The sequence below is a fragment of the Cervus elaphus genome, chromosome 12 (genome assembly GCF_910594005.1).
Source record: "Cervus elaphus chromosome 12, mCerEla1.1, whole genome shotgun sequence".
Lineage (NCBI taxonomy): Eukaryota > Metazoa > Chordata > Mammalia > Artiodactyla > Cervidae > Cervus > Cervus elaphus.
The window spans coordinates 47,623,866-47,648,334 of record NC_057826.1 but is presented as its reverse complement, the minus strand read 5'-3'; the positions used below and the strand labels follow the sequence as shown (position 1 = coordinate 47,648,334).

The following is a 24,469-nucleotide window of genomic DNA, read 5'->3' as shown; positions in this document are numbered from 1 at the left end:
ATACTCTAAAAAGCTATGGAAGTTAATTTACTGATATTACAGGATGTCTACAGGTTCCAAGTCTCATCTTCCACCTTGGATCTTTTTGTTTTTAATCTGTTTTGCTCAGTTTCTGTTTGGCCATCTTACAAGTAGATACTTTTTTCTCTGTCTTGCTCCATGGCGTTGATGATTCATTTTGAAGTTCTGAGTGGCTATTGTTTTGGCCTTCCCTTGTATCACCTGTCTCTCAGACTGAGGAAGTAAACCCTCCCCTGTGCACAAGCCCCTGGTACCGGGCTCTGTTTATGTCCACAGTCCAGGTGGGAAAACTGGACGAACTTCTGTCCTGAAGTTCCTGGGTGCACTGCCTTTCCCCTGTCTGCCAGCAGTTTCTGAAATGATGGCCCTGCAGCTCTCTGCCTTCCTGGCCGGTCATGCTCCTGGCATTGATGGAAACATACCCAGCTGGAAGCAGCTGGCATGCTCAAGCCTTCTAGCATTGAGCTCTCCAATATAACATGTGGGGGCCCTTTATTGCCTGACACTTCTTTTTGGCTAGGTGGCTCCCTCTGGCCACAGGCATTCCCTGGGCAGTTGTCTGAGTTAACATCTGAGCTTGGCTAGCACCAGGGCAGCTGTGGGGCCTGGCATCACCACTCACGGTAAATTCCCCAGGGAGTCCACAGACCTGCCTTGACTTCTCTTTCAGGTACACTTATCTTGGGACAAAGCTGTCTTCATAGGTGTGAGACCTATGCAGCCCCACACTCAGAAAGGTCAGTACTTGGATTAATACTCTGCTGTTGCTGTCTTGAAATTTTAAGTAAACTTTGAATAAAAAGTTTCAAAATTTTGAATTTGTACTAGGCTCTGCAAACTATTTAGTGTCTCCTTAGTAGAAACAGAGAACATTACTGAGTCTTAGAAAAGTGGGTGGGACTTACTGACTAACCCATCTTCTTAAGAGTCCAGGGCAACAACCACGAGGAGTAATTGTTTTAAAATTTTTTTTACATATTTTTGAGCTTCGCTATTCAAAACTTATTCTTATGGGAAGCTTCTCTCTAAATAAAGCATTTAGGGCTTCAGGAAAGTGAGAGAGTACAATTCTAGTATAGCTGTCTAATAGAGCTTTCTGCAGTGATGTTAATGTTCTATATCTTTGTTGTGGCCACCAGTCACATGTGGCTACTGAGAACTTGAAATGTGGCTAATATGACTGAGGACCTGAATTTCTGAATTTTAATTATATAAAATTTAAAATTAAATAGCCATATGGGAAGACCCAGAAAGCCAATCTGGAAGACCCAGCAATGGCCACAGGACTGGAAAAGGTCAATCCTCATCCCAGTTACTAAGAAGGGTAGTACTACAGAATGCACTAACTGTTGGACAGTTGCACTCATCTCCCATGCTAGTAAGGTCATGCTTTAAATCTTGCATGCTAGGCTTCAGCATTATCTGAAACAAGAACTTCCAGATGTCCAAGCTGGGTTTAGAAAAGGAAGAGAAACTAGAGATCAAATTCCCAACATTTGCTGGATCATAGGGAAAGCTAGGGAATTCCAGAAAAACATCTATCTCTGTTTCATAAACTACACCAAAGCCTTTGACAGTGTGGATCATAATAAACTGTGGAAAGCTCTTAAAGAGATGGGAATATCAGATCACCTTACCTGTTTCCTAAGAAGCCTGTACGCAGATCAAGAAATAACAGTTAGAACCCTGTATGGAACAAGTGATTGGTTCAAGATTGAGAAAGGAGTACAACAGGGTTGTTTGTTTAACCTATATGTTGAGCACATCAGGAGAAATTCCAGGATGGATGGGTTACAAGCTGGAATCAAGATAGGTGGGAGAAACATCAACAACCTCAGATATGTGGATGATACCAGTCTAATGGCAGAAAGCAAAGAGGAGCCAAAGAGCCTCTTGATGAGTGTGAAGGAGGAGAGTGAAAGAGCTGGCTTAAAACTAAATATTAAATAAACTAAGATCTTGGCATCTGGCTGCATTACTTCATGGCAAACAGAGGGGGAAAAGGTGGAAGTAATGACAGATTTCCTCTTCTTGGACTCTAAAATCACTATGGATGGTGACTGCAGCCATGAAATCAGAAGAGGAGTGCTTCTTGGCAGGAAAACTATGACAAATATAGACTGTGTGTTGAAAAACAGAGATATTACTCTGTCAACAAAGGTCCATATAGTCAAGGCTATGGTCTTCCCAGTGATCACATACAATTGTGAGAACTGGACTGTAAAGAAGGCAGAATGTCAGAGAATTGATGCCTTTGAACTGTGGTACTGGAGAAGACTCCTGAGAGTCCCTTGGACAGCAAGGAGATCAAACCAGCCAATCTTAAGGGAAATCATTGGAAGGACTGATGCTGAAGCTGAAAGTCCAGTATTTTGGTCATCTGATGTAAACAGCCGACTCATTGGAAAAATCTCTGATGCTGGGAAAGATTGAGGGCAGAAGGAGAAGAGGGAGTCAGAGGATGAGATGGCTGGATGGCATCATCAATGCGATCGACGTGAACTTGGGCAAACTTCAGGAGATCGTGAGGGACAGAAAGGCCTGGTGTGCTGCAGTCCATGGGGTTGCAAAGAGTTGGACATGATTGGGCGACTGAACAACAGCAAGTCATATTGGACAGTGTAGGCAGGCAACAACAGGCAACCATATTGGACAGTGTAGATCTAGAACAACAAAGTAATTTCTGACCTCTGGTGCTTTGATTTTATTTTGCATTGATTTTATATCAAGAGTTAAAGTTAGTCTTTGTACAGAAAGGATTTTCTAAATTCAGATTTAAGGCATATCAAGAACTAGATGGGGAAACTGAAATCAATTTTTTTCCATAATTACAGAGAAGATATTTTCCACCCAAGAAAGCTAGTTCATGAGGCTCTTTACTGTAACCTACAAGGGAGTTTATTGTGTGGACAAATAAATTGCTTAAAGACTGCCCCTTCCAGTTCTAAGTGACTATGGAAGAAATAAGGGAGACAAAGATGAGGCAAGGTTAAGGGCCAGAGTCTTGGCAAGGAGTGATGGTGAGGAGGTGTAGTGGGTGGTGAATTAATTGGTGAGCTTAAGCCATCCCTCCTGTGCCTGCATGACCTGGGTATACAAGTGACCCAGCAAATCTCATGTGTTTTGATGAGACACAGAGGTCTTGACAGCACAGAGATCTGTCAGAGGGCTCTAGTTAAAACAAAGATGTAGCTGCATAGGACATTTGAGAAGGCCAGAACTACAAACTTCAGAACTAGATAGTACTTCATCTAAAAAGTCACAGCAGAAAAACTATACTTCAATGGTTACCAGTCCAGAGAACAGAAAATCCAGTCACTCACTGTCCACAAGTGAAGATCTGGATAATACCACCCCTGCTGCCACAGATCATCTAAACTTTTACAGACCCCAAAATGATGGAGAGAAAATTAGAAAGTCTTAACATTTTCCCTAAAGAAATAAAGAGAGTTAATATAAAGGAATTGTCTGAACTATTGAACTGAACTAAGTTTAACTGAATGGTTTTCTATGGATGAGCAGATGAGTTACGGAGAAATAAAGAAACTGCATTTTCTTTGTGCATCTAAGCGCACAGTGAATGAATTTGTGACCCCACTACAAATATGTCTGGCTTCTTGCCCAGCCAGTTTGTGACAGCAGTCCTATTCATAAGCTTTAGCAGAGGTGAAATGCGTGACAGAAGTTGGGGTGGGGATGCTACCCTGCTGTGTTGAGCCTCAGAGCCAGCATCATGACAGAATTGGCTACTTAACTTGTAGATGCCCTTTCTTCAAAGGCACTAGCTATCTCACATGGGAAGATCATTTGGGGCTTATTTGGAAGGCAGTTTTTCTCTTATCACCTGCCTGGACATGAAGGAGGTTGTACCTACTCCAGCCTACTGGTCCAAGAGCTTTGAGATCAATGGGAGAGGGCCAGTCTGGCAAATTGCAGTGTCATTTTGCCTGTGCAGTGCCCTACTCATTTTGTGCTGAATGAATCACATCTGGGATGAAAGAGGCCAGATCTACTTGGACAAAATCCTAATACATTATCTTGGTCTAGCATCCCATCAGCCCCTTGTCCGTACAGTCCTCTGTGGGCTACACCACCACCTGCAGGCCAATTCTGAAATGTGCATGTCCAAAAAAATGAAGGGGTTCTTGGACTGTATTCTCTAAAGCTAAGATATCTGCATTATGTTTCAAGTGCCGATAGTCTTAGAGTTAGAACCCCATGGCTCAGCAAATATATTTAGAATTCCTGGGGTTTACTACAAAGTTCATTACACATTTCTTCTCCTTGGATGTTATAAAAACTAACATTCTCCAAAGGAGAGGAGGTTTTTTGTTTGTTGTTTTTGGCGCTCAGAGGCAGATGTTGCCTTCCAATAATGCTTGCTTAATTTTTCCAACTTCCCCTAACCTACCTGACCTAGCCCAGCCCACATGAATGTCTCCAACCGTATAGATGGTAAACATTAGACCCCAGGAATACCGAAACTCAGCTCTTGTGCCTCCATATCTTGGGTTTCCTTCTTTGGGAAATTGGCTTTTGGAAAAATTCAATTGCTTATCCTTTTAGGAAACAAGAATCACTTGTCAAAGAGGCTAGAGTGGCTAAGGTAGATTCAGAAACTCAGTTTGCACTAGGGTCACCTTTTTCAAACACTTTGGGTTTGTCATTTCACACCCAATCCTGGAAGTCATAGGACCCCAAGGGAAGACTCATTACCAGTCCTGGAAATCATCTGGCTGAGAGTTCTGAGGATATCCAGTCCTAGCCATCACCAATGGATAATCAGACACAGATAGCACCTACACAATTGGGTTTTTATTATATCTAAGTATAAAGAAGGATAAAATGGTTTAAGTCTGTATCCTGATCTACTGGACTGTCGTAGTCCATTCTGGCTGCTCTAACAAAATACCACAGACTATCTTATACAAAACAGAAACTTATTGCTCACAGTTTTGGACCCCGAAAGTCTGAGATCATGGTGCCGGCATAATCACCTTCTGAATAGGAACTCTTTCTGGTTTATAGTCAGCTGGCACATTCTCACTGTATCTATCCTCATGCAGTCAAAGAGGTTACAGATCTCTTTGGACCTCTTTTATGAAGCCACTAAACCCATTCATGAGTGTTCTGTCCTCAAGACCTAAATACCTCCTACCAGGCAATACCTGCCAATACCATCGCCTTTGGGGTTTAGACTTTTACACATAAGATCAAGTTCTATTTTAAAATGTTCAACTTGAAACACTTCTTTGATATCTAATGGAAATGTCTGGTAGGTAACAGGATGTTTGTTAGGTCTGGAGCTCAGGGGAAGTGCCAGGGCTGAAGAACATGCAGATCTGGGAGCTATTGACAGGGAGATTTTTATATAGCCACGTGACTAGATAAGGTCTCCTTCAAAGTGAGTGAATATATTTATGAGCAGAAGTGGTTTAAACAGATTAAAATTTTGGGAATAAGAGGAAGAAGCCAGCCAGGGATGTAGGGAAACGACCAAGGTGGAACATTGACCAAGAAACTAAGTGGCTGACTGAGTCAAGTGCTGCTGAGAGGTCAAGTGAGAGGAGGACTGGGGATTGTTTAGAGGATTTGGAAAGATGGAGCTCATTGGTGATCTTGAGAAGAATGGCTTCTCTGGGTTGCAGCAAAGAAAACATGATTGGAGAAGACTAAAAAGAGACTATAAAGTGAGGAAGAGGACACCTTGAATATTGACAAGTCATTTTAGAAATGGTAGTACAAGTGGACTTGAGAAGTAGGAGTGGGTGGTTGGAGGTGGGCATAGATTTTAGAGAGGACAGATTTAAGATAGAAGATATTATAGTATGTTTATATGCTGGTGGGAATGTTCTAATATAAAGGGGAAATGTGGAAATGCTGGAAAGCGTAGACGATGGAAAGCCTTCAAATAGATAAGAGAGGATCCAGGGCTTAAGTTGTGACATCTAAAAGGACCTCCACTACAGGACAGTTCTTCCAGCATAAGGGGAGAAAAGGCAAAAATTAGTAAATGTGCCGATGGGGAACTGCCACAGCTGTCTTCTGGTTGTTCCTACTTTGTTAGTAAAAGTAGAGGTGGAGTCTGTTTCCACCGGTTTCTACAAGTCCAGCTTACTCAGACTCTGCTGTCAACCTAGAACCCCATCAACTCACCATGACAACTGAGTTAGAAGAGCCCAGTTACCACTCACAGACACAGAAAACAAACATGGTTACCTAAGGGGAAAGAGGGCATGGGGGAGGGATAAATTAGGAGACTGGGATTCATATATACACACTATAATAAAATAGAGCTTCCCCGATGGCTCAGTGGTAAACCCAACAAGGAACTACTGCATAGCACAGGATCTATCCAGTAGGTATATACACCATCTTATGTAATAACTTATAAGGGAAAAGAACATTTTAGATTCTTTATATAAGTATAAAGAATATATATGTATATATATGTTCATATATATATGTGTGTATATATATATATATATATATATATGTATAACTGAATCATTGTGCTGTATCCTTGAAACTTGCTTGATATTGTAAATCAACTATACTTCAATTAAAAAATTTTAGAAAAGACGAGCCCTCCTATGATAGATTCTGGATCCCTAGCAGTGCCACAGCCAGCTCTGGTACTTTGTTCCTTAGAAAACATACCAGTTAGAGAAGCAGAAGCATGATACTATCTTGTTTGAACTCAGAATGCACTGAGCATAGGCTTTTCAGCTTCCCAAATTGTCATACAATCTAATGGAGTGTGAAGTGGAGGAGGAGCAAGTTATGGTTAAAATGTTCACCATTGTTAGGCTGGGACTACTGGCACCCTATAAAAAAATCAAGAAAACAACCTTACATGTTTTTTAAGCTTCTAATTTTTTTTTTCAGTGGTTTTCTCGGTTTCTCTTCATATTTGGATGCTTTGGCATTAAGTGGTTTTTAACTCAGCTTCTCCCTAAATTGCTTCCTCTTGAACGTCCCCCTCTTTAGCTTCAGCAAGCCTCAGCCATCACAGGCTCCCAGTTACCATTTCTGCTCCCTGCCTGGTTACAGCTTCTTAGGGAGGGAGGTCCTCACACAAATGTGAGACCATATATAATAGATTTTATACTTAACTTTTTTTTTAACAATTCTTTTTAAAAAATTATTTATTTTTGGCTGCTGTGGGTCTTCCGTGCCATGCACTGGGTTCTCTGGTTGCAGCAAGTTGGGGGCTACTGTTCATTGTAGTGCATGGGCTTCTCATTGCAGTGGCTTTTCTTGTTGAGGTGCATGGGCTCTAGGGTGATCAGGCTTCAGTAGTTGTGGCACGTGGGCTCAGTAGTTGCAGCTGGTAGGCTCTAGAGCACAAGTTCAGTAGTTGTGATGCATGGGCTTAGTTATTACCCCGTGGCATGTGGAATCTTCTCGGACCAAGGATCAAACCCTTATTTCCTGCATTTGGACCACCAGGGAAGCCCCTAAAATAGGTTTTAAAAAGATAAACTAATATCACCATAAGCTGTCACTGATTAATCAAGCCACAGCATCAATAGTAGAACTTTCTGAACAAGATTTTGCCATTTAATCTTTTTTCATCCATCTTTAGTTCTAAAGGAAAAAAAAAAAAAAAAGCAACTTTCTAAAGGAGCATGGCCCCACCCATCAGAACAAGACCCAGTTTCTCTCTCAGTCAGTCTTTCCCATCAGGAAGCTTCCATAAGCCTCTTATCCTTCTCCATCAGTGGGCAGACAGACTGAAAACCACAATCACAGAAAACTAACCAATCTGATCACATGGACCACAGCCTTGTCTAACTCGGTGAAGCTATGAGCCATGCCATGTAGGACCACCCAAGATGGACGGGTCTTAGTGGAGAGTTCTGACAAAATGTGACCCACTGGAGAAGGAAACGGCAAACCACCTCAGTATTCTTGCCTTGAGAACCCCATGAACAGTATGAAAAGGCGAAAAGACAGGACACTGAAAGATGAACTCCCCAGGTCAGTAGGTGCCCAATATGCTACTGGAGATCACTGGAGAAATGACTCCAGAAAGAATGAAGAGATGGGGTCAAAGCAAAAACAACACCTACTTGTGAATGTGACTGGTGATAGAGGCAAAAAGTCCAATGCTGTAAGGAGCAATATTGCATAGGAACCTGGCATGTCAGGTCCATGAATCAAGGCAAATTAGTTCAGTTCAGTTCACTCAGTTGTGTCCGACTCCTTGCGACCCCGTGGACTGCAGCACTCCAGGCCTCCCTATCCATCACCCACTCCCAGAGTTTGCTCAAACTCATGTCCACAGAGTCAGTGATGCCATCCAACCATGTCATCCTGTCATCCCCTTCTCCTCCCGCCTCCAATTTTCCCAGCATCAGGGTCTTTTCAAATGAGTCAGCTCTTTGCATCAGGTGGCCAAAGTATTGGAGTTTCAATACAGCATCAGTCCTTCCAATGAAAATTCAGAACTGATTTCCTTTACGATGGACTGGTTGGATCTCCTTGCAGTCCAAGGGACTCTCAAGAGTCTTCTCCAACACCACAGTTCAAAAGCATCAATTCTTCAGCACTCAGCTTTCTTTATAGTCCAACTCTCACATCCATACATGACTTCTGAAAAAACAATAGCCTTGACTAAACTGACCTTGGTTGGCAAAGTAATGTCCCTGCTTTTTAATATGCTGTCTAGGTTGGTCATAGCTTTTCTTCCAAGTAGTAAAGTGTCTTTTAATTTCATGGCTTCAGTCTCCATCTGCAGTGATTTTGGAGCCCCAAAAAAGTAGTCTGCCACTGTTTCCACTGTTTCCCCATCTATTTGCCATGAAGTGATGGGACCAGATGCCATGATCTTAGTTTTCTTAATGTTGAGTTTTAAGCCAACATTTTCACTCTTCTCTTTGACTTTCATCAAGAGGCTCTTCTGCCCTAAGGGTGGTGTCATCTGCATATCTGAGGTTATTGATATTTCACCAAGTCAGCAGAGATATTTTTTTCTGGAACCCTCTTGCTTTTTTGATGATCCAACAGATGTTGGCAGTTTGACCTCTGTTCCTCTGCCACTTTCAAGGCAAACTGGAAGTGGTCAAACAGGAGATGGCAAGAGTAAGCATTGATTTTAGGAATCAGCGAACTAAAATGGACTGGAATGGGTGAATTTAACTCATATGACCATTATATCTACTACTGTGGGCAAGAATCCCTTAGAAGAAGTGGGTAGCCATCATTGTCAACAAAAGAGTCCAAAATGCAGTACTTGGATGCAAATCTCAAAAATGACAGAAGGATCTCTCTTTGTTTCCAAGGCAAACCATTCAATGTCACAGTAATTCAAGTCTATGCTCCGACCACTAATGCTGAAGAAGCTGAAGTTGAACAGTTCTATGAAAACCTACAAGACCTTGCAGAACTAACACCCAAAAAAGATGTCCTTTTCATTACAGGGGACTGGAATGCAAAAGTAGGAAGTCAGGAAACACCTGGAGTAACTGAAAAATTTGGCCTTGGAGTACAGGATGAAGCAGGGCAAAAAAAAGGCTAATAGAGTTATGCCAAGAGAACACACTGTTCATAGCAAACACCCTCTTCCAACAACACAAGAGAAGACTCTACATGTGGACATCACCAGATCGTCAAAACTGAAATTGGATTGATTATATTCTTTGCAGCCAAAGGTGGAGAAGCTCTATACAGTCAGCAAAAACAAGACCAGGAGCTGACTGTGGCTCAGATCATGAACTCCTTATTGCCAAATTCAGACTTAAATTGAAGGAAGTAGGGAAAACCACCAGACCATTCAGATATGATCTAAATCAAATCCCTTATGATTATACAGTGGATGTGAGAAATAGATTGAAGGGATTAGATCTGATAAACAGAGTGCCTGAAGAACTATGGATGGAGGTTTGTGACATTGTACAGGAGACAGGAATCAAGACCATCCCCAAGAAAAAGAAATGCAAAAAAGCAAAATGGTTGTCTGAGGAGGCCTTACAAATAGCTGTGAAAAGAAGAGAAGCAAAAAGCAAAGGAGAAAAGGAAAGATATACCCATTTGAATGCAGAGTTCCAAAGAATAGCAAGGAGTGATAAGAAAGCCTTCCTCAGTGATCAGTGCAAAGAAATGGAGGGAAACAATAGAATGGGAAAGACTAGAGATCTCTTCAAAAAAACTAGAGATACCAAGGGAACGTTGAATGGGCACAATAAAAGATAGAAATAGTATGTGCCTAATGGAAGCAGAAGATGTTAAGAAGAGGTGGCAAGAATACACAGAAGAACTGTACAAAAAAGATCTTCATGACCCAGATAATCACAATGGTGTGATCACTCATCTAGAGCCAGGCATCCTGGAATGCAAAGTCAAGCGGGCCTTAGGAAGCATCACTATGAACAAAGCTAGTGCAGGTGATGGAATTCCAGTTGAGCTATTTCAAATCCCAAAAGATGATGCTGTGAAAGTGCTGCACTCAATATGCCAGCAAATTTGGAAAACTCAGCAGTAGCCACAGGACTGGAAAAGGTCAGTTTTCATTCCAATCCCAAAGAAAGGCAATGCCGAAGAATGCTCAAACTACCACACTATTGTGTTCATCTCACATGGTAGTAAAGTAATGCTCAAAATTCTCCAAGCCAGGCTTCAACAATATGTGAACCGTGAACTTCCAGATGTTCAAGCTGGATTTAGAAAAGGCAGAGGAACCAGAGATCAAATTGCCAACATCTGTTGGATCATCAAAAAGGCAAGAGAGTTCCAGAAAAACATCTATTTCTGCTTTATTGACTATGCCAAAGCCTTTGACTGTGTGGATCACAATAAACTGTGGAAAATTCTGGAGGAGATGGGAATACCAGACCACCTGACCTGCTTCTTGAGAAATCTGTATGCAGGTCAGGAAGCAACAGTTAGAACTGGGCATGAAACAACAGACTGGTTCCAAATAGGAAAAGGAGTACGTCAAGGCTCTATATTGTCACCCTGCTTACTTAACTTATATGCATCATGAGAAACGCTGGGCTAAAGGAAGCACAAGCTGGAATCAAGATTGCTGGGAGAAATATCAAAAACCTCAGATATGCAGATGACACCACCCTTACGGCAGAAAGTGAAGAAGAACTAAAGAGCCTCTTGATGAAAGTGAAAGAGGAGAGTGAAAATGTTGGCTTAAAACTCAACATTAAGAAAACTAAGATCATGGCATTTGGTCCTATCACTTCATGGCAGATAGATGGGGGAACAGTGGAAACAGTGACAGACTTTTTTTGGGGGGGCTCCAAAATCACTGAAGATGGTGACTACAGTCATGAAATTAAAAGACACTTACTCCTTGGAAGAAAAGCTATGACTAACCTAGACAGCATATTAAAAAGCAGAGACATTCCTTTGCCAACCAAGGTCTGTCTAGTGAAAGCTACGGTTTTTCCAGTGGTCATGTATGGATGTGAGAGTTGGACTATAAAGAAAGCTGAGTGCTGAAGAATTGATGCTTTTGAACTGTGGTGTTGGAGAAGACTCTTGAGAGTCCCTTGGACAGCAAGGAGATCCAACCAATCCATCCTAAAAGGAAATCAGTTCTGAATTTTCATTGGAAGGACTGATGCTGAAGCTGAAACTCCAAAGAGCTGACTCATTTGAAAAGACCCTGATGCTAGGAAGATTGAAGGCAGGTGGAGAAGGGGACAACAGAGGATGAGATGGTTGGATGGCATCACTGACTCGATGGACATGAGTTTGAATAAATTCCGGGTGTTGGTGATGGACACAGAGTCCTGGCATGCTGCAGTCTGTGGGGTCACAAAGAGTTGGACATGACTGAGCGACTGATCCTACCTGAACTGAAACGAACAGCACACCCAGGAATTAGGTTTGAGAGAAGATGAGGATAAAGAAGGTTTCTTCCCCATTGAAGAGCGCATACACACACACACTCAGAAACACACACTTTGGTTACTCGTACACATAGTAACTATGTTTATTGTAGCTTAGAGATGAATGAATAGCAAATTTAAATTTTTCTTTTTTCTAGTAAGAAATTTGTAGCAAAGAGGTATATTAATATAAAAAAGAAAGCATGCACAATTGTACACAAATATCTCAATTTTGTAAACAAACTTTCTTCAGTCCAACGTTAGTAGAGAGGTGTTTGGACCTCATGGTTGAAGTAAAATATCCGAGTAAACGTACTTCTAACTAAACAGGAGTCAGGATGAATGTTTATTTTCTTACAGAATATGAGACTAAATAAATTAGGCTTAAAAAAAAAAAGAAAAACTCTTAATTGAAAGCCAGATACCTAGTTTGTCATGCGCCATGACTCAAAATGATCTGGGAACTTTCCTTTGGAAATACCTTCAGAGTTCTTTTTACAAGTAGAGTGACCAACCGTCCCTGTTTTTCCAGGACTGTAGGGTTTCGCAGGGTGTGGGACTTTCAAAACTAAGCAGCCTTGGGTAAACTTTCCTGGTTTATCTGGGTCTGAGAGAGATTTTCAGTTATAAAACTTAGAGTGCCAGGCAAAATGGGTTGAGTTTGGTCCCTCCATGAGCTATACAAGAATTACCAGCTGTTGCTTTACAGTTACAACTATGTTATTCAATTAGATTGATCCCCTTCTTATTTTTAAGACTTGACCCAAAATACCTTTGGTTGTTTCAGAAGATCAATTTTACCCCCACCATGTCCCCAACCAAATATGTGGCAGCACTCAGGATAGTCTTCGTTCACAGGAAATTTTACAAACCTCTCCTTCCTTCCTTCCTTTCCTTTCTTACCTTTTCATATTTGGGTCACTGCATGTAAAAGTATCCAGTAGGGTATGTGACAGACTTTCTCCTTGACCATACCACAGTCAACTTCTCTGAGCCCTCTTCTCTGCTAGGTCCTGACTTTGGCCCATATCTGGTCTTTGGCCTGTCTAGCCTAGTTTTAGCAAGAGTCCTTCTAAGTCAGGTTAACAAGAATCCCATTATCTTTGATATCTGAATACTTTAAATATCTGATCAGTTTTCTCATTTTCTACTCTTGATATCTGATTGTTTGCTGTTCAGTCAATAAGTCCTGTCTGACTCTTTGTGACCCCATGGACTGCAGTATGCCAAGCTCCTCTGTCCTCCACTATCTCCCAGAGCTTGCTCAAATTCATGTCCATTGAGTTGGTGATGCTATGTAATCATCTTATTCTCTGCCACCCCTTTCTCCTTTTGCCTTCAGTCTTTCCCAGCATCAGGATCTTTTCCAGTGAGTTGGCTCTTCGCATCAAGTGGCCAAAGTTTTGGAGCTTCAGCTTCAGCATTAGTCCTTCCAATGAATATTCATGGTTGATTTCCTTTAGGATTGACTGGTTTGATCTCCTTGGAGTTCTAGGGACTCTCAACAGTCTTCTCCAGCACAATTCAAAAGCATCAGTTCTTTGGTGCTCAGCCTTCTTTATAGTCCAGCTCTGACATTTGTATGTGACTACTGGAAAAACCTTAGCTTTGGCTATACAGACCCTTGTCTGCAAAGTGATGTCTCTGCTTTTTAATACACCATCTAGGTTTGTCATAACTTTCCTTCCAAGGAACAAGCATCTTTTAATTTCATGGTTGTAGTCACCGTTTGCAAAGATTTTGGAGCCCAAGAAAATAAAATCTGTTACTGCTTTCACTTTTTTCTCTTCTATTTGCCATGAAGTGATGGGACCAGATTCCAGGATCTTAGTCTTTTGAAAGCTGAGTTTCATGCCAGCTTTTTCACTCTCCTCTTTCACCCTCATCAAGAGGCTGATTAGTTCCTCTTCACTTTTTGCCATTAGAGTGGTATCATCTGCATATCTGAGCCTGTTGATATTTTTCCTGGCAATCTTGATTCTGGCTTGTGATTCATCTAGCTCAGCATTTCTCATGATGTACTCTGCATAGAGTACATATGTAGGGTGACAATATACAGCCTTGACATACTCCTTTCCCAATTTTGAACTAGTCATTTGTCCCATATCCAATTCTGTTGCTTCTTGACCTGCATACAGGTTTTTCAGGAGACAGGACGGGTGGTCTGGTACTTTCATCTCTTTAAGAATTTTCCACAGTTTGTTGTGATCCACACAGTCAAAGCCTTAACGTATCAATGAAGCAGAAGTAGATGTTTTTCTGGAATTCCCTTTCTTTCTCTATAATCCCATGAATGTTGCAGTTTGATCTATGTTATTCTGAGTTTTCTAAATCCAACTAACACATCTGAAAGTTCTCAGTTCATTTACTCCTGAAGCCTAGCTTGAACGATTTTGAGCATAACCTTCCTAGTTTGTGAAATGGGTACAATTTATGTTTGAACACTCTTTGGCACTGCCCTTCTTTGGAATTGGAATGAAAACAGCTTTTCCAGTCCTGTGGCCATTGCTGAGTTTTCCAAATTTGCTGACATATTGAGTGCAGCACTTTAACAGCATTATCTTTTAGGATTTTAAGTAGCTCAGTTGGAATTCCATCACCTCTACTAGCTTTGTTTGTAGTAATGTTTCCCATGGCCCACTTGACTTTACTTTCCAGGATGTCTGGCTCTAGGTGAATGACCACATCATCATGGTTACCCAGGTCATTAAGCCCTTGTTATATAGTTCTTCTGTGTATTCTTGCCACTTCTTCTTAACCTCTTCTGCTTCTGTTAGGTCCTCACTATTTCTGTCCTTTATCCTGCCTATCCTTGCATGAAGTATTCCCTTGATATCTCTAGTGTTCTTGAGATCTCTAGTCTTTCCCATTCTATTGTTTTTCTCTATTTCTTTGCCTTGTCCATTTAAGGCCTTCTTATCCCTCTTTGTTATTCTCTGGAACTCTGCATTCAGTTGGGTATATCTTTCTCTTTTTCTCCCCTGCTTTTTGCATCTCTTCTTTCCTCAGGTATTTGTAAAACCTTCCCAGACAGCCATTTTGCTTTTGTGCATTTCTTTTTCTTGGAGATGGTTTTGATCACCACCTCCTGTACAGTGTTACGAATCTCCATCCATAGTTCTTCAGGCGCTCTGTCTACCAGATCTAATCCCTTGAATCTATTCATCACCCACACTATATAATCATAAGGGATTTGATTTGCCCACAGTTGTAGATCTAATGGTCATCTGAGTTAAATTCGCCCATCTCTGTCCATTTTAGTTCCCTGATTCCTAAGATGTCGATGTTCACTCTTGCCATCTCCTGCTTGACCACGTCCAAGTTATCTTGATTAATGGACCTTACATTCCAGGTTCATATACAATACTGTTCTTTACAGCACTGGACTTTACTTTCACCACCAGACACATACACATCTGAGTGTCGTTTCTGTTTTGTCTCAGCGGCTTCATTCTTTCCGGCGTTTTTAGTAATTGCCCTCCACTCTTCTTCTGTAGCATATTGGACACCTTCTGACTTGGGGGGCTCATCTTCTGGTGTCATCTTTTTGCCTTTTCATACTGTTTATGGGGTTCTCGGCAGCAAGGATACTGGAGTGGTTTGCCATTTCTTCCTGCAGTGGACCACGTTTTGTCAGACCTCTCACTACAACCTGTCCATTTTGGGTGTCCCGGAACAGCATGGCTCACAGCTTCACTGAATTACGCAAGCCCCTTCACCATGACAGCTGTGATCTTTAAGGGGTTGTGATATCTGATCACAACCTGGCCTAGCATACTATTAAGTGGATTTAGTAAAAATCCCCTTATCCTTGATATTTCCTTTTAGTCATTTTCCATCCTCTAATTCCATCACTCCATTCATTGGCTATAAATCCTTGGTTTTCTTTGCTGTAATCTTTCCCCTACTGTGATACTCTTATTACAATAGTTCTGAATAAAGTCCTTCTTACCAATGTGTTAAGTATCTGAATGACTTTTTCTTTTACAGTTGTGGTTTACTGACTCAGACAGGATTGAATTCATCATTGGATCCCTGAACATCTCATCCAGGACCCCAAGTGTGCACTTTTGAAGACTTTGTTTCATTCCTGGCTAATTCAGGCTCCATTTGTAAGTCCAACTCTTGAGCCAGTGCTCTGGGTGACAGTCTGTTGAGGCCTGGTAAGGAGAGATTTTCATTCTTAAGATTCTGAGTATATTATCTGAGGCTCGGTTAGAGTCCCAGCTTTTTTGAAAGGTATCTGTTTGAACAAGCATCTTCCTAGATGGAAGTCTTCTTGCATGATTTTGTTGGGTAGTTAGAAAAGGAAAAAGGAGTCCAGGATGGTGGTGGCTAAAAGATAAGGAAGGGAAAATCCTGTGAAAACAGAACAAAGGAGGGTCTGAGGACCAGAGTGAGGACCTCAGGTAGAACAAACAGCACCCCTGGCTAGCCCAATTTACATAGGGCAGGCCCAGGAGGAGGAGAAAAAACATAAAAGGAGGAGTCAAAGGGCCAGGGGTCTCTCTCTGTCTCTCCCCCTCCCCCCCCTCCGCTTTTCCCTCCCCCCCCTTCCATCCTTCCTCTCTCTTCACGACTTTTGGGTCGGCATGCCTTCATGCCTCAAGGATGTATTTTCCTTTATTTTCTAAATAAAACTGAGCTGTAACATGGAGCAGTAACACTGTTCCATCCGAGAGCTGGTCTGTCACTTCAAATTTTTGTTGTGACAAGACAGAACCAAGGAAATTACACACTCCCCCAACATCTATGGTACCGTAACTCCGATTTAACCTGGCTGAAACAACCTGCAAGGAGAAAGCGAAGCACAGCAGGAGCCCAATTCAGCAAAAGCTCCCGTGGTGGGAGCTGAAGGCAAGGAAAACCCAGCGCAGGGGAAGTGACAAGAAGCCCAACATGCTGGAAACTGGGACAGTGAAAAACGAACTCAGCAGAAAGTTCACAAGGCTCAGTCTCAGATTCCAGAAGACCTCCAGCTAAGGTCTTTGCTCCTATGGCTGAAGGGACATATGCCTAACAATATCTTAATTCAGATACAATCTCTCGTTTCTTGTTTCCTTGAACAGCGCCCCGCCCCGTGAGCAGGCAAGTGGCAGTGGGTGCAATTGAGGGACTCTGGAGAGGCTACTCCTCAGTGTGTCCCAAAGGCTCCACTATCTGCTGAGCCCCAGTAGCTGTTACCCAAGCGGGTGGGGGTTCTTCTGTCCTTAATCTTCTTTGTGCCAAGGATCAGGCCACTGAAAACTGAGCACAGGTCAGGTATTTAGCAGATTTTCCGGCAGGTTATGAAGGAATTCCTTGGCACATTTTCCCCACAGTTTCTTCCTCCCTTCCTTTAGCTCCTCTCTCCTGGGACTTGAGCCCAACCAAAACCCATGATGCCTGGCTTTGGGTAATGAAGCTCAGGCTCTGATGTCTCATTGCAAAAATTCAGTGAGAGACACGATAGGTAAGAGGTGGATTTGTTCGGATTCAGAGAGAAGCACACTGCACAGGGTGTGGGCCATTGAAGAGGGCAAGTGCTTGACCATGGAATGTGGTGTGGCTAGTTTTTGCAAGCTGGGTGAATTCATATGCTAATGAGTGGGAGGATCATCCCAACAATTGGGGAACCACCCACTCCTCCCGTCTTTTGACAGTGACTTGGAACTGTCCTGCTTCCTGGGTGTGTCATTTAGCTTGCAGTTTGGGGATTGAGGTTTATTTGAATTTGACTTGTCATCCTGGATCCAGTTGATTTTAATCGGTTTATGTTATGCCCTTGTACTATGTCATTCTTTCAAAAATTGTGCCCTGCCCCCTTCACTCCTGTTTTCATGCTCTTTTCCTGAGCCCCGTCCAGGCCCACAATGTTGCCTCTACAATCTTCTGGAGGGGCAACCAGAAAATAGCTGGCCCTTGGGAGGGAAATACTGTATAATATCAAATCCCTCTAGATATTCAGGCCTTCATCTTCCATGTTTCCTACAACATGTGCAACAACAGCATCTCTCAGTGAATCCACTAGGGTGGGAGACAGGCACACAGTGACTGCTAGAAGTCCATCTGTTGGCATTTCTTTAAAGGCAATTGGGCTTCCAGGGATAATGTTTGCCACTTTGGGAGTTAGCCCTGCAGGCTGTTTGGGCCTAAACCCTTCTCCTAAGGTTACAAACATACCCCAGGATCAAATCTCCTCTCCACTTTTATGGAACATTTGGTCTGTTGCCTCTTTCCAATTTGTTCTTAAGCCAATTACTAACTCCTACAACCAGGACCCTGCCCCCTTGTAGGCAACATTGCTCCACCCCGCTTATTATTAGAATACTCTAAATGCCCTTAACAGGGCCAGATAACCTACTCCTTTGTCATTACTTCTGTTATTACCTAAACTGGGTCTATGACAAGAAATGTTTACCATTGGAAACAGCCTAAAGCTGCTCTTATGGAGGACTAGGGGAGGAAATCAGTGACTTAGAATCTCTTAGAGCAGTAAGAGGATAAGGCTTAAGACTGTTTCACCAGGTTCCCAGTCTCAGGGCACAGACTTGGATTGCATTACATCATATCTGTTCCCATCTGCGGTAAGCAAACTGGCAATGAGTTAAAATTACACCCAACACTAGTCACGCTGGAGACCTTGGGGATGCCCAACTCCAGTCTGGGGGTCCCAGGAGGTCAACCTGCCTTGACCTGCCTAGGGATCTGGTCCTCAAAAGGTTGTCATGCCTCAACCTGCTCGAGGATCTGCCAGTCCAGGGGTCCCAGGAAGTCATCACACCTTGACTTGCCCAGGGACCCAATTCTCGGGAGGCCGACCTGCCTTGACCTGCCTGGGGATTCGATCTCCAGGAAGCTGTCCCGTCTCAGCTTGCCTGGGGATCTGCACCCTGACCCGAGGATGCCTGGCTCTCAGGTTGCAACAGTACTGGGTAGGATAAGCTTCAGGAAGACTCATCCCTAAGGAAGTTCACCCATGGAAATAGAAGGAAGCCTATTACTTGTGAGTCTGTGCCCAGTCTCAGCAATAACTCAGGAGCCCAATGAGAACCCCATTACCTTTCTGGAAAGGCTAAAAGAGGCCCTCCAAAAGTTTACCAATCTGGACTTAGACTCTTATGAGGGACAGGTGACTTTAAAGGACAAGTTCCTGTCCCAGTGTGCATCGGACATCAGGATAAAGTTACAACAACTACAGCAGCAGGACCCTGCTGCCTCTTTGGATGAGATGGTCTAGACAGCCACCAATACCTTTTATAACACAGAACAGGAGAGGGAGGCCAAGGCCCAGGAAATGGAGAAAAGGAAAGAGACAAGGCATGCCCAGATGCTGGCCACCCAACAAGGAAGCCCTATGGCAAACCCCGAGTCCTTGAAGGACAAGGCAACAGGCAAATGCCTAATCTGTAGACAGGCGGGGCATTGAGCCAAAGAGTGTCCAAACTGTGACAAATCTCCTAAAATGGCTTGCTACAAAAGCCATAGATGGGGACTTCGGACTGCAGTCTGCCCTCATGACCCGAGAACCTCAAGGTCAGGTGTCAAGCCTTCCCTCATGAGGGTTCAACAGGACTGAAGCAGCCCACTCCAGCCAACCCGCCTGTCACAGATAACCATCACGGGGTTGGAGCCAAGGGTGCAACTGGATGTGGCAGGTAGGTCCGAGAATTTCTTTCTTGACACAGGGGCTGCCTACTCTGTCCTGACCTCCTACTCCAGAGCCTTCTCCTCCCAAACCTGTACCATTTTGGGTGCTACAGGAAAACTAACTATTTTTACCAGCCACCCAGTGAAACAACTTCTAAATGGGAGAGGCCATTTATGGATGTCTAATCAAAGAATCCTCAGATGTCAAGTAGTGCTGATGGAAAATCCAGGTCTTGCTATATCCCCTTGTGAGGTTCTTAACCCAGCCATCCTCCTGCCTACCCCCGAGGGCTCTCTCACCTTTCACTCTTGCCTAGAAACCTCGGACCACCGGACAAAACCCCAAGAGGGATTGTCGGAAGATCCTCTGACCAATCCTGAGGAAATGTGGTACACTGATGGAAGCAGCTTTGTCTTAGACAGATAAAGAAGAGCCAGATATGCAGTAGTCTCCAATTTTGAGACCATAGAGGCTAAATCTTTGTCACCAGGTACTTCAGCCCAATTAGCTGAGCTCATAGCCCTGACTCGAGCTTTAGAACTGGGAAAAGGAAAAAGAGTAGCCATTTACACTGACTCGAAGTATGCCTTTTTGGTGCTACATGCACATGCTGCTATTTGGAAAGAAAGAGGCCACTTGACCACCCGAGGGTCCCCAATCAAATATGGTGATCAAATCCTTAGACTCTTGGAGGCAGTCCATCTGCCCACTGAGGTTTTAGTCTCCCACTGTAAAGGACACCAAAAAGGGAGCACAAAAGTGGCAAGAGGGAGCCAAGCAGCTGATCAGGCAGCTAAGAGAGCAGCATTACAGAACCATGACCTAATAGGGGTTGCCACCTTAGTTCCACAAACTAATTTGCCAGAAACTCCTTCACATACTGAAGGTGAGACTCTTAAAGCTAAGAGTGAGGGCTTTCAAGAAGATCATATGGGGTGGTTCCAAAAGGAAGGACTCCTTTTTCTGCCTGGGAACCTCCAGTGGAAGTTGGTTAACTCCTTACATGTCACCACTCATTTAGGAGAAAAGGCTCTCCAAAGATTGCTAGAAAGGTCCTTCAGAGGAACAGGCCTCCAAATGACTATAAGGCAAGTGGTCTTCTCTTGTCCCACTTGCCAGTTAAACAACCCCCAAGGAGCTTGGAGACCCCAGCTGGCCCAGCCTGTGCAATGACATGGGACCTACCCAGGAGAGGACTGGCAGATGGACTTCACCCAGATGCCAGTTTCTCAAGGATGTAAATACCTATTAGTCATGATACATACATTCACAGGATGGATTGAAGGCTTTCCTACCCAGACTGAGAAAGCTGAGGAGGTGGTAAAAAGACTGCTCCCTGAAATGATTTCAAGATTTGGTCTGCCCAGGTATTTACAAAGTGACAATGGGACATCATTTACTTCTAAGGTCACCCAATGGGTCTCCAAAGCTTTGGACATTACGTATTATCCCACTGTATCTGGAGGCCTCAGTCTTCAGGAAAACTAGAAAGAGCCAACCAATTCTTAAAATCAGTGATAAAAAAGATAACCCAAAGACCTCCCTGGGATGGAAGGAGGCTTTACCAATACATCTCCTCTGCACCCATATTCACAAAACATCTATTTCTCCTTTATTGACTATACCAAAGCCTTTGACCATGTGGATCACAATAAACTGTGGAAGCTTCTGAAAGAGATGGGAATACCAGACCACCTGACCTGCCTCTTGAGAAACCTGTCTGCAGGTCAGGAAGCAACAGTTAGAAGTGGACATGGAACAACAGACTGGTTCCAAATAGGGAAAGGAGTATGCCAAGGCTGTATATTGTCACCCTGCTTATTTAACTTATATGCACAGTACATAATGAGAAATGCTGGGCTAAATGAATCACAAGCTGGAATCAAGATTGCCAGGAGAAATATCAATAACCTCAGATATGCAGATGACACCACCCTTATGTCAGAAAGAGAAGAAGAACTAAAAATCTTCTTGATGAAAGAGGAGAGTGAAAATGTTGGCCTAAAACTCAACATTAAGAAAACTAAGATCACGGCATTTGGTCATATCACTTCATGGCAAATAGATGGGGAAACAGTGGAACAGTGGCTGACTTTATTTTATGGGGCTCCAAAATCACTGCAGATGGTGATTGCAGCCATGAAATTAAAAGACGCTTACTCCTTGGAAGGAAAGTTATGACCAACCTAGACAGCATATTAAAAAATAGACATTACTTTGTCAACAAAAGTCCATCTAGTCAAGGCTATGGTTTTTCCAGTAGTCATGTATGGATGTGAGAGTTGGACTATAAAGAAAGCCGAGTGCAGAAGAATTAATGCTTTTGAACTGTGGTGTTGGAGAAGACTCTTGAGAGTCCCTTGGACTGAAAGGAGATCCAACCAGTGCATCCTAAAGGAAATCAGTCCTGGGTGTTCATTGGAAGGACTGATATTGAAGCTGAAACTCCAATATTTTGGCCACCTGATGTGAAGAGCTGACTCATTTGAAAAGACCCTGATGTTGGGAAAGATTGAAGGCAGGAGGAGAAGGGGACAACAGAGGATGAGATGGTTAGATGGCATCACTGTCTCAATAGACTTGAGTTTGGGTAAAATCCGGGAGTTGGTGATGCACAGGGGGGCCTGGCGTGCTGTGGTTCATAGGATCACAAAGAGTCGGACACGACTGAACGACTGAACTGAACTGAACTGAACTGCACCCATATTGCCCCTAAGGAACAGGTTGGTCTTAGTTCTTATGAGAAGCTATATGGGAGACATTTTGTTTATGTCAACGACCTCTTCCTAGATCCAGAGGCTCAGACCCTCCAGTCTTAAACCATGGCCATTGGGCAATTCCAACAGGATATATGCTTGTGGGGTGTCAAACAGGACCCAAAAGATTCTAAGGAGTCACCACTATATGCTCCAGGGACTCAAGTCCTAATTAAAATCTGGAAAGATGGGTCCCCAAAGGCTCAACTCGAGCCCACGTGGAAGGGCCCCTACCCTGTAATACTTTCTACCCCCACAGCAGTCAAGATACCAGGACATAACTCCTGGATTCACTACTCACGAGTCAAGCTGTGGAAGAAAACAGAAGAGGACACTCAATACACCTGTGAGCCCCTGGGAGATCTCAGATACCTATTCAGAACTACAAATGAGTGCCATTCTAATGAACAAAATCTAGTCTGGGGATAAGATTTCTCAGGACAGCTCTAAAGAGCCAACACAGTTTGGCAGGGGTTGTACTCCAAAACAGACAGGAGATAGATCTTCTGATCCCTGAACGAGGAGGGACTTCAGCCATCCTGGCAGTGGGAATTTGGAGTTGGTTAATGCCCCTACTAGTCCTTGTTTGGCCATATTGATGCTGCTTATGATTGCTGCATGTATTATCAATTGTGTAATCCTCTTTGTCTCTGCCCAGGTCAACAAGCTACAACATGCAGTGCCAACTCAACAAGGATATATGAAACTACAGCTGACCATGGAAAATAGCACTTACCCTTAGATGGACACTGCTATAAGGACTCTGAGGCCTGAGACTAGCAAGAGGGGGAGGCCCAATGCCCCTCACCAGCCCAGTTCAGCAGGAAGTAGCCAGAAAGACCTTGACGCCCCTATTCCCAAAAAATTGGTCCTCCCATCTCTTGAGGGGGAAGTGTTAAGTAGTTAGAATAGGAAACAGGAGTCCAGAATGGTGGTGGCTAAAAGACAAGGAAGGGAAAAGCCCAGGAAAATAGAACAAATGAGGGTCTGAGAACCAGAATGAGGACCTTAGGTAGAACAAACAGCACTCCTGGCTAGCCTAACTTACATAGGGCAGGCCCAGGGGGAGGAGAAAAAACATAAAAAGAGGAGTCAAAGGGCTGGGGGTCTCTCTTTCCCCACCCCACTCGCACTCTCTCTCTCTCTCTCCCTCTCCCCCTCTCTCGCTCTCTCTCTGTCTCCCTCCCTCTTCTCTTCAGGTCTTTTAGGTTGGCACATCCTCACGCCTTGAGGATGTATTTTCCTTAATTTTCTAAATAAAACTGAGCTGTAACATGGAGCTGTAACACTGGTCCATCTGAAAGCTGGTCCGTCACTTCAAATTTTGTTGTGACGAGACAGAACCAAGGAAATTACACACTCCCCCAACAGTTTCACTAGGAATATAGTCCCTGGCCCTTGAGTGGGAAATTCCTGGCTCTTTTGGAGTCCTCTAGCCTTGAAGCTGGGTTAAAGTCCCAGGTTTCTTTGTTTACAAGTTACCGTTAGTTAACAATACAGGAGCATCTCAGTAAACTGAAAACCCCTTCTCATACCCCTGCTTACTGTAAGTGCCATAGTACCACTATGGCACTAACTCTGTCCATTTCCATTCTTGTTGAAATGTAAAAATGGGATTTTACTGAGGATAATTTAGAACTTCAGTGACTTCCTCAAACTGGTTCCTTTAAGACCTCTCCCTTACAATTGCTTCTTTTTACTAACTCCAATCTTCCCTTCAGCTGCCTTGAATCCTTTGATATGATTGCCTTCAAGCCCTACCTCCTCTACTTCTCTGTCTACTTCTGCAAGACTTTGCCTTCCCATTCCAGCCCCTCATTTTCTTTCTTTTCTTTCTTTTTTTTTAAGCTCCACATTTTCTTATAGTCACTTGAGCATTACGTTCCCTGTCCGCTACTGGGGACTCTCAAGAGGCTCAGTTCAGTTCAGTTCAATTGCTCAGTCGTGTCCAACTCTTTCCGACCCCATGGACTGCAGCACGCCAGGTCTCCCTTCTATCACCAACTCCTGGAGTTTACTCAAACTCATGTTCATTGAGTCGGTGATGCCATCTCATCCTCTTTCATCCTTTTCTCCTCCTGCCTTCAATCTTTCCCACCATCAGGATCTTTTCAAATGAGTCAGTCCTTCGCATCAGGTGGCCAAAGTATTGGAGCTTCAGCTTCAGCATCCAGTGAATATTCAGGACTGATTTCCTTTAGGATGCACTGGTT

At 43.3% G+C, this 24,469-nt stretch overlaps 1 long non-coding RNA gene across 2 annotated transcripts in view; it reads left to right on the top strand.

Moving 5' to 3' along the window:
• LOC122705615 overlaps positions 1-24,242 on the top strand; it is an 80,137-nt gene extending 55,895 nt beyond the window's left edge. For both annotated transcript variants that reach the window (XR_006344163.1, XR_006344162.1), the window contains exons 2-3: positions 15,861-15,982; positions 22,915-24,242. This is a non-coding gene — a long non-coding RNA (uncharacterized LOC122705615). The remainder of the gene's footprint in view (positions 1-15,860; positions 15,983-22,914) is intronic.
• Positions 24,243-24,469: the final 227 nt, after the last annotated feature.